At 34.7% G+C, this 8,919-nt stretch overlaps 1 long non-coding RNA gene across 2 annotated transcripts; it reads left to right on the top strand.

Annotated features, from left to right (window-relative positions):
- The first annotated feature begins 1,846 nt into the window (after positions 1 to 1,846).
- LOC127864404 (uncharacterized) lies at positions 1,847 to 3,331 on the top strand. 2 transcript variants are annotated; one of them, XR_008041889.1, is made up of 2 exons: positions 1,847 to 2,255; positions 2,688 to 3,331. It is a non-coding gene; the product is annotated as an uncharacterized LOC127864404 (long non-coding RNA). The 2 variants fall into 2 exon arrangements; XR_008041890.1 differs by lacking the exon at positions 1,847 to 2,255 and adding an exon at positions 2,266 to 2,391.
- Positions 3,332 to 8,919: the final 5,588 nt, after the last annotated feature.

Genomic DNA, 8,919 nt, shown 5'->3' with positions numbered 1-8,919 from the left:
ATCAAGTGTATATTTTGCCATTTATACATAGAGCAACTGTAAAACAATTGTATTTTAAATGTAATGTATCCATGTATTGTTGCCATTTTTATTAGATAAACTCACTGTTAACATTAATTTGTACAAACTATTGTTATAAAAAATATTTCTTGTTTCAATGCTAAAATATGTATTAAACTGTTAAAATAATGCACAGTAACAACTTCTGAAGAGAAAAATATACTTAAGGCAATAGAAACACATTGTTATATGAAATGCTTTTTATTAAGAACACCTACTTAAAATTTGTTTAATTTTGTTTAACATTATCTGAAGAAAAAATAGTACCTTGTAATTTGAAATCAGTCAATGAAAAAAAAGGGAGTGTTGCCATATGCTAACAATAGTCAAGAAATGCAAATGCCTTTATGGGTAATACAACAGAGCAATACAATTTGCTTAAACTAGAGCACCACATAAAGGGTGCCATGCTCGGCTACGGGTGCAGTTTTGAATAAATGAAAGCTTGACATAATTTATTTGAGAGGTCACAGTGACTTGACCATTGACCTAGTGACCCCAAAGTGGGTGTGGTGTGTAGAACTCATCAATGTGAATCTACATATGAAGTTTGAAAGTTGTAGTTGGAAGCACTTTGATTTTAGAGCCAATGTTAAGGTTTAAGCACGACGCGGACGGCGGACGACACAACGAACTGGCTATGACATTACCTCGGGTTTTCTCCGAAAATACCCAGCTAAAAATAAAAACAAAGATGTCTGTTTTGCAATTTTTTTTAACACTTATGAATGTGCTTATATTAAACGTGAACAGTATTGACATATTGCTTATGATAAAGTTTGACATTTTATTAGTTTTGTAACAGCGTGTTTGACCTTTCAAATTGACCCTCCCACAATCCCTTATTCGCTTTCAGTGGGGCCAGTTTCTGTACATCTTCCACTACAAGTTCAGCAAATGTTTTATGACCAGATTTCCTCATATTTGGGAATGTTTATATTTAACTTTTATTGAATGCATGAAACATGTTTGTTCTGTTTTTGAATAGCTGAAAATAGCTTGATGTTTGTAAATTGTGTGACATGTTAGATCAAATTGATATATAGAAAAAAACACATTTTGCATTAACTTGTATTGGTAGCTAAACAACACATGTTTCCAAATACAAATTTATGTATTTGGTATAAATATAATTGTGCTATATTTGTCATCTCGGATGAAATGCAATTTTAATTATAATGTGTTTATATGTTCGTGTACTCCAAATAATCATTTTAAATAAGTAAATATAGGGTAATAATGTCTATGGAAAGTACCTCATATGGATCAGGGTCTTTCTAAATTATTGCATGATTGTTAATGCCTATGTCTGATTGTGTAAATATCTTCAAAGATACTTGTTAAGAGGATTTTAATATTAAAAGATAAACTAGCATCTTAACTATAACCGGGCATCTTTTGCATTAATTATAACGTGTTTATATTGTTTGGCTTACCAAGTTTAATATTGTCTATATTCGTGCGTAATTTTATTGTGGTTGTTTTGTTAAGACAAAGCGCATATCACTAATGCTGTTGTTTTTGTTTTATGATATATGTAAATAATTAAACATGTTTATTTTGGTGATATGTATTTCCCAATCTAAGTGTAATGTTGCATTCTCAATAAAGTACATTGTTATACACGTGGAATAGTATTGCTAAGTGACAATTTGTTGTCTTTACAAATAAAAACCGCAAGGATTGTCGTATCAATTTTATAGCTTTCCCCTATTGAAATGGTGTAAAAACGTGACCGTGAGCTCATTTTGTTTAATGTTAAATGGCAATATATATATATATATATATATATATATATATATATATATATATATATATATATATATATATATAGAAAGAAATTGTTCAAACAGTGTAAAAAATGTGTATCTTATACCCTAGCGCTTTCGACTACACGTCTTCTTCAGGGGTGTATACAGATATGAGTTAACGATTCCCCAGTGCGAATGCACAATAGAGATTAACTTATTGGCTTTCAGTCTTGTTTTTTTTTAGTTATGTGTCGTTTTATTTTGCATGCCCCCCTTCGAAGAAGAGGGGGTATATTGCTTTGCTCATGTCGGTCGGTTGGTCTGTCGTTCCGTCCACCAGGTGGTTGTCAGATGATAACTCAAGAACGCTTGGGCGATCATGAAACTTCATAGGTACATTGATCATGACTCGCAGATGACCCCTATTGATTATGAGGTCACTAGGTCAAAGGCCAAGGTCACGGTGACCCGAAATAGTAAAATAGTTTCCAGATGATAACTCAGAACGCTTATGCCTAGGATCATGAAACTTGATAGGTAGATTGATCATGACTCGCAGATGACCCCTATTGATTTTCAGGTCACAAGGTCAAAGGTCAAGGTCACGGTGACCCGAAATAGAAAAAAAGGTTTCTGGATGGTAACTCAAGAACGCTTAGGCGTAGGATCATGAAACTTGATAGGTAGATTGATCATGACTTGCAGATGACCCCTATTGATTTTCAGGTCACTAGGTCAAAGGTCAAGGTCACGGTGACCCGAAATAGTAAAATGGTTTCCGGATAACTCAAGAACGCTTAGGCCTAGGATCATGAAACTTCATAGGTACATTGATCATGACTCGCAGATAACCCCTATTGATTTTCAGGTCACTAGGTCAAAGGTCAAGGTCACGGTGACCCGAAATAGTAAAATGGTTTCAGGATGATAACTCAAGAACGCTTATGGCTAGGATCATGAAACTTCATAGGTACATTAATCATGACTGGCAGATAACCCCTATTGATTTTGAGGTCACTAGGTCAAAGGTCAAGGTCACGGTGACCCGAAATAGTAAAATGGTTTCCCGATGATAACTCAAGAACGCTTATGGCTAGGATCATGAAACTTCATAGGTACATTGATCATGACTCGAAGATGACCCCTATTGATTTTCAGGTCACTAGGTCAAAGGTCAAGGTCACTGTGACAAAAAACATATTCACACAATGGCTGTCACTACAACTGAGAGCCCGTATGGGGGGCATGCATGTTTTACAAACAGCCCTTGTTTATTTATATATTTATGCATATTTAAATTGTGTTATAGACTGACGCCCGTAATATAAATTATATCGATGTTATAATGAAAAATATTATAATTTGCAGTGAACGTTTTGCATTCAGTATTGTGTCATATTTATTCTTCGTTTTATGATTATGTACATACACTTATTAAAATTGTGTGTTATAAAATGGCGCTTACAATGTTTATTATATCGATTTAACATTTAAATGATTAAAATGGAAGTTAGAATTTAGCGTTAAGTTGTTTTATTTTTTATGTCGTTTTTATTTATTCCATGGGGCTGAAGAGTATTGAGTCGCCTTATATATATATATATATATATATACATATATATATATATATATATATATATATATATATATATATATACATATATATATATATATATATATATATATATATATATATATATATATATATATATATACATACACAAACATATATATAAATATTTAATATAATATAATGGTCGTCGGACCATTGTGTTTTTGCTTCTATACAAAACAAAATGATATTGTCAAACGAGTGGCCAGATTTGCTGAAGTGTGCTTGTTCAATGCCAGTTTTGTTTCGCAACATATTTTTTTTTACATATACTGCATGTCATCAGGTATGGGGCATTTGCAGTTTTACAGTTGTGGTTACCTTTAATGGACGAAATGGCACCAGATGTGGCTTTGAATGTATTTGATGGGCGCATCATGTTGCATATTTGGCAACGCATGGTTTTGATTCACCTAGAACAGCTTCTTTGGAAGTTGGTGTACTTTTGGCACTTACCAGTATGGGTCTTCTTTATGCCAAAATGGGCTTTTTCAGAAAATATACGTTTAAGCTTGCTTGATTTTTCGATTGTGGTCCAGTGGCGGTCAATGATGTCTTCTATTTTAGGTAGCCCTGGATGGTAAGTGACCTCAAACGGTATACGAGTGTTTGGCGTTTTGCTTTTGTATTTTGTATTTTATATATATATATATATATATATATATATATATATATATATATAAAGCCGAGCTCTAGGGAAAAGTGGTTTATGCACGTGCATAAAGCGTCGTCCAAGATTAGCCAGTGCAGTCTGCATGGGCTAATCAGGGACGACACTTTCCGCCGAAACAGGATTTTTGCTAAGAAGATACTTTATTTTAACAAAAAATATAAAAGCGGAAAGTTTCATCCATGATTAGCCTGTGCGGACTACACAGGCTATCTGGAACGACATTTTATTGACATCCATTAAACCCCTTTTCATAGAGCAAGGCCCATAAATATTTTAAGATATGGGTAACAAACAAACAAGTACTTCTTTGACGGTAACAGGAAAACGAACACCGTTGACGTTATGTTGTTCATTGATTAAAGAGATTTTTTTATGTCATACCATTGTCCTCTTATTGTATAAACTTTACAAAATACGCGATTGTTGGGCTCAATTATAAATCAAAACACAATGCGTATTCGATCCCGATCTGTCGGCTGCTAACATTCTCTCAGGTGCGCACGTGCAGAAAATGGACGACAATCAGTCTCACACACTTTTTTTACTTCAAATACTTCCGGTCCGCTATAAACATCTAGAGGGACGCGTGGTTTGTGTGTTTTCAAACAGGCGCTTAATTAGCGTGAATAAAGCGCCTCTAATGCAGTGACCAGAGCGACGCGCATAATTTGAAATCCAGATTTGCAAGGCTTAATCGATTCCAAAATAAACAAACACGCGGACAGACAAAACATGGAACGCCATTGATAGTCTGTTTACGCGTGCCTCGTACATATGGCTTTCAAATGGAGGAATTTAAATATGAAAATAATTCAGCAGAGATCTTTGAAAACGGGGCTTTATGCATGTGTGTAAAGTGTCGTCCCAGATAAGCCTGTGCAGTCCACCCAGGATAACAAGGACGATACTTTCCGCATTTATTGCATTTTACATTTCAACGAAGACTACTTCACGAAATCTAATCAAGGCGTAAAGTGTCGTCCCTGATAAGCCTGTGCAGTCAGCACATGCAACGACATTCTCCTCATTAACGAAAGTTTTCGTTTACAGGAAGTATCTTTTTCAGCGAAAATCCAGTTCTGGCTAAAAGTGGCGTAAAGTAATAACTTAACGGACCTAAAGGCTAATCGGGAGGAAACTTTACACACATGCATTAGGCCCCGTTTTCCAAGTGCTCGGCTCAAGTGTTTTGTACCTCTTGCCGACGTCAAATCTTGCAGCGGTTATTCCTGAAGTATGCTTTAAAGTATACAAGTTATTTCTGTGTTGTTATGACTTTGATTTAGAAGATGAATACCATTTTAATATGTATATGCCACTGAGTTAAGACAAACTTATATAAGCCGTTCATTTTGTATAAACCCATCTGTATATAAATTCCTGTGACAAATCAATAATTTATAATGTTTGTAGATTTATTAAAGAAGCTTTTGTTAAAAGAAATACTATACTTAATAATACTGTTCATTTAACTTAAGTACCGCCTTGATAGAACCTAGGTGTTCTTACCATCGATTGTATTTATTGGTATTTTTATTTTCAGTAATGTTATCTTGTTATGCCTTGTTTCGAGACAGAGAATAGAATGTGTATTTAAGCATGAAGACATTGTACAATTGTATAAATCTGAATAAACTATCTTTCTGTCTATCTGTCTGTCTGCTTTCTTCAAGCCTCAATTCCTATTGGAATTTAAGGGTTTAGATGGAAATATGTTGCTTTGCTTAATTGTTTGCAACACTCTTTTAGTGCACAAACGTGTGTTAACGTTGTTGTTGTTGTCTTTTACAGCAAACAAACTCACCTTCAAGGCATCAGAGAAACGTAAAGTGCACTGGTAATCTTAAATTCTACTGCTGTAGTGAGAATTCGGCATTCGCTTTGTCATGATCAAGAGAAGCACCAAATCAAGGAGTTATCATTATTTAGTCTCGTTGTATAAAGATATATAATTGTGTAAATTATATAACCTTACAGCTATAGACCTTTTTGCACAATAAGCAAAAACTGATTAGGGCGCGAAATAACGTTACTCGCAGAATTCCAGAACGAGGCTGAACGTGTATCCATTCATAATAGGGAACTAAATAAGTTTGATAAATTTCGTTTTCTGCAACTGTTTTATACCTCGATAGCATTGTCTAACATTTTATATTAACTTTGTTTGATGTCCCTATCTTGTCGTTGGTATTGTTAAAGTGTAAAACACAAAATTGTTGAAAACTAACCATTTTCGTTGTATGTTAAAATACGTCCTTTAAAGTTAGGAAGGTTGTTCGTGGTAAACAATATTATCATGTTCATATATTTTCATGACGACAAAGTGAATAAAAATATTTCACACCATATGATGAGGGGATGAACATATCCCCCACGGAGGACTGTCGCCGTTTATTAAGTGAATTCGCGCAACAGACTGACCAGAGAGTACGCCAAGCCGCCAGAGGGCATTGGACCCGCATATAAAATATGAACGTATCAAATATGTGTGAAAATCCCATTAGCCCGTCACCGCGGTCCCCATATGAGATATGTCCTCTACGCCATGCCAATATTTACCGTTGTGATAAACATCTTTAGACGTAAATACGTCGATATTTTGTTCATAAACCCGCCGTTTATGTAAACCTACATAAACATGACATGTTAAATAAAATCTGCGACACATGCATATATAGCTTTGGCAATGGTGACCTTAACAAAACCGCATATCGCATACATTACTTCGTCTTTAGATAAGTTACTTTTGCAATAAACATATGCAATGTTTTATTTAACAAAATCTCACAAATAACAATAAACGACCGCATGTTGGTAAAAAATGTAAACGATATGTGTTTGTCTCATGTTCACACACATATCATTGCTGACTGGAATATTGGGTTTAGGAGTATGTGGTTTTAACTAGTTCATTGCAGTCTTTATTTCAAATTGCAGTTATATTGTAGCGTTTGATGACTTAATGATTTGTTCTGTATGAGTTTGAATTTAACCGTTAACTATACAGTTATATAAAACGCTTTCAATGAAGATAGTCGTAACAGTTTTTAACTATTAAAATTACAAACTTTGTCTGAAATAAAAATCGGGGCTTTTGCTTCGGCATAGTTATTATGAGGAGCGACATGCGAAAATGGGTCTTAACCGTATGCGGCCAGTTTAGCTCAAGACCCGCCTGCGCATCCGAGCAGTCTGGTAAGGAGCTACCTTATCCGCTTACTAGGCCACGAAACCTCTCGGGGATTTAAAGGGACCTTTTCACGTTTTGGTTAATTGAACAAAATTGAAAAAAATGTTTGAGATTCGATTTTTGTTGTTGTAGTGATGATATGTGTGAGGAAACAGTAATTCTGAACATTTAACATGCTCTAAATTATCCATTATATGCATTCTTTGAAAATTTTAAAACCTGAAAATTATAAAGCGTTGCAACGCGAAACGATTGAATAATTTGAAGAGTTCATGTTGTTGTCGTTATATTTTGTGACACTACGAGGATTGTTTATACAAAGTATTAAATCAGCACCCATGGTATGAGCACGGATGGCCGAGTGGTCTAAGCGTTAGACTTTTACTCCAGGGATCAGTGAATCGAGCCCAGTTATGCGTTACTTGTGTTTTTTTTCTGTAATTTTATTCTTGTTTTTTTTACAAGAGCTTTTTTCGATCCAATTTTTTACATTTATCAAAAATAAAGCATTTAATGACAGACTTCAATACATGCCAAAATATGTGAACATGTCCCTTTAAGGCACTTGATAACACGGCGCGAATGCTCAGACTGGTCTTGGGTTACGCTTGGCGCATATCACACAATGCACAGTTTCGGATGACTCGGCACCAATCATGAATGATGCACATAATTTGGCCATTTAGTACGTTATTGCAAGCAAAACACAATTTTGTATAACTTCATTGTCGGATTTCGAAGTTTTCTACGATGCTATCGTTCGCAACCAGGTAGCATCACTGTTTTTTCGTGCACTTTTATTTTGTGAAACTATATCTTCTGCGATGCAGGAGGTGTCTTTATACAAACTTTATCTTAGTATTCACTATTTAGCAGCCATATCATACTAACGCATCAAATACCATCGTAATATCTTTTTAAACATCTGGATTTAGGCATTGTCATAGCTAAAAAAGGATACAAACTGAAGTAAATAGTATTGCCCCGGTATAGCGACGTGTCATACATATCAAGCGACGAATCTTGTGTATCTAATAAGCATTTAGGTGTCATATACATAAACAAAATCATGAAAGGTGCGAGGGTCTCATTATGAAAATAATTATCATAATTCTTGCGGCCACTTGAATGCATCAGAACTCAAGAGGAAGTCAGCAACACAACGCTACGCGATCGCTCGACTGATGCGATCGTATTTGCAAATTTTTAATCATACCCTATGTCTCTTTTATTCTACTGTTTTTCTCATATAGCATATTGGCAATTTGAACTTTCATGGCAGCAACTGAGCGAACATTCTCTGATCTCTGACATAAGCATTAATTTTATGAAAAAAAAGTCAAATTACACTGAAAAAACCATGAACAATTAAACTTGCCTGTTATTAAAATAAAACGTGAAGCAAAAAGCTATGGGACATCAATCCAGCGACCTTTCGTGAATGATAGATATGCGTGATTACAAGCGCTCGAGTGAAGATTCAGTTTTCACGCGCATAGGTAGGTAATTAAAAGTTGCAAATGTGATTCTAAAGTTCAAAACGTGTTACAGAAGTGAAAATGTTTAGCTAAAAAGCAAATGTGTCACTAATTGTGTTTACATTATTTAAAGTGGAAATGTTTGACACACAGAA

This window comes from Dreissena polymorpha, chromosome 1 (assembly GCF_020536995.1).
Source record: "Dreissena polymorpha isolate Duluth1 chromosome 1, UMN_Dpol_1.0, whole genome shotgun sequence".
NCBI classification, from domain to species: Eukaryota; Metazoa; Mollusca; class Bivalvia; order Myida; family Dreissenidae; genus Dreissena; species Dreissena polymorpha.
Note: the sequence above shows the minus strand (reverse complement) of the source record. Positions and strands in the feature narration are given on the sequence as shown.